Here is a 1,837-nt window from a genome sequence, read left to right as displayed (position 1 = left end):
TGAGTTTAATTTAGAAAAGTTTTTTTTTTTGTTGTTTAAAAAAAGAAATCATTACAATTCCAAATGTTTTGATTACAATTTTATTTTACTTAACTGAGGTTATAATTTTTTTTCATTGAATAATTGGGGAAAAAAATAACTTCATACTCTGTGAACAAGACCTTAAACTTACTTAAAGTCTGGATTGAGTTTTATCCCCTTCATTAATGACTTTTATTATACATTATATCTATCATGGTAGTTCAGGGTGAGTTATTTTTAATTCTAAATGAATATCCTTGTTGGACTTTTATTTAAGTGCTATTCTCCTTCAAGATACATTTACCCAACACCAGAATAAATGCAATGTACATTATGCAGCAAAGGAAATTACAAGACATATATCCATTATGGAGATGATCGGTTTTGGATGGGCGATGTGCCCCGTATTGCATAAGCGACACTGAAGAATGACTGCTATCATTAACGATACAGGGAAGAAGCTTTTCAATTATCTAGCTTTGCTAGCAAAGTCGTTAGCTAGCAGCAAGCTAGTAGCACAACAACAACAGCCTAATGCCTATATGATAAAAATACTGAATCGGTAGATGAGAACAGTTTTTCCTCACCTGGCTGTCTCCTCCTGCTCAGTAGTTGTTCAGAGAAAGGCAGACGCAGAGGCCCGTCAGTGTCTGTTGTGTTTCATTACCTCTCTGCTTAAACCGCTACTCCGTGCTGAAGCAGAAATTATACAAAGTTCAACGTGGTTTTCCGTCATCTGACAAGTAGCAAGTCTACTCCACTTTATTCACCAAAAATGTTTTTTTTTAATTCAAAAACTGTTCTGTAATCTGGAACGTTCGCTATGTTGAGCTCCAGTTAGCCGCCTTATCTCACTGCGTGACAGGCAACTGCGTCATGCGTCACAGGCAACAGGTCAAAGGTAACAAGGTGACCGGCTTATTATGTTGTACAAAAAAAATAAAATAAAATAAAATAATTTTAGTACATGTTATTATATGTCAGAAGAGGGCTTTGAAAATAATAATATGACCACAAAAAAAAAATTGACCAAAAGGGCACTTTGGGGCAAGGAGCAAAAAGGGCAGGTGCTCAAGCACCCCCAGCCCCCCCCTCTGCACGTGCCTGGAAAGACGCATTTAGTTCAGAGTCCATGAGATGATATTTAGAAAGGATTATTTTTATTGATTGACTTTAGTTACCTCAGCGATTAAATCTTTGCGTAAAGTCTATAATGTCTGCCCATGTGCATCAGTCAGGGGTTTTAATTATAACCTGTCAAATGACGGACAGGCTTCAAATTTTCCCGTCGTTTAAAAAAACAAACAAGCAAAAAAACAGTCAAATACGGAAAATATTCGGTCAACTCAGCCTCATATATATATATTGTAAGTGCAGCAAGCTCTCACTAGTCTAGCCCCATCAAAGCTCTTTCGGACGCGACACGTTTCTTCTAGAAAAAAGAGGCCTTGAATCCAATATTCATTCTCCAGTCTTTACTGAATCCAAAAGGAAGTAAAAATAACAAACAGATTCAAAATAAAAACAAATAGAAAGTGACGGTCAAAAGACTGTGTTCCTCTAATGGTGCCAGACTTCTATAGTGAGCATGCTCTAATCTTTCATAAACTAATTAGACAAAAAACAATCAATCAAAAGGCAACACGTAACAAGCTCAAGCTCAATACAACCACAGATGCCCATCTCTTTCAAACAGCAGAGCAAAAGTCAAATTCACGCCAAAACAAAACAACATTCTGTATCAAGCTCCAATAATGTACATATGGCTCCTACTTATATTATGTTGGCAAAAAATTCTGTAAACCACATATGTGGT

The 1,837-nt window shown here is 36.4% G+C and overlaps 1 protein-coding gene across 1 annotated transcript in view; it reads left to right on the top strand.

The window, feature by feature from the left end:
• Positions 1-1,837, top strand: part of LOC103130041 (protein disulfide-isomerase) — a 41,527-nt gene that overhangs the window by 4,935 nt on the left and 34,755 nt on the right. The window lies entirely within an intron of this gene.

Source organism: Poecilia formosa, unplaced genomic scaffold, assembly GCF_000485575.1.
Source record: "Poecilia formosa unplaced genomic scaffold, Poecilia_formosa-5.1.2 Scaffold601, whole genome shotgun sequence".
Lineage (NCBI taxonomy): Eukaryota > Metazoa > Chordata > Actinopteri > Cyprinodontiformes > Poeciliidae > Poecilia > Poecilia formosa.
Note: the sequence above shows the minus strand (reverse complement) of the source record. Positions and strands in the feature narration are given on the sequence as shown.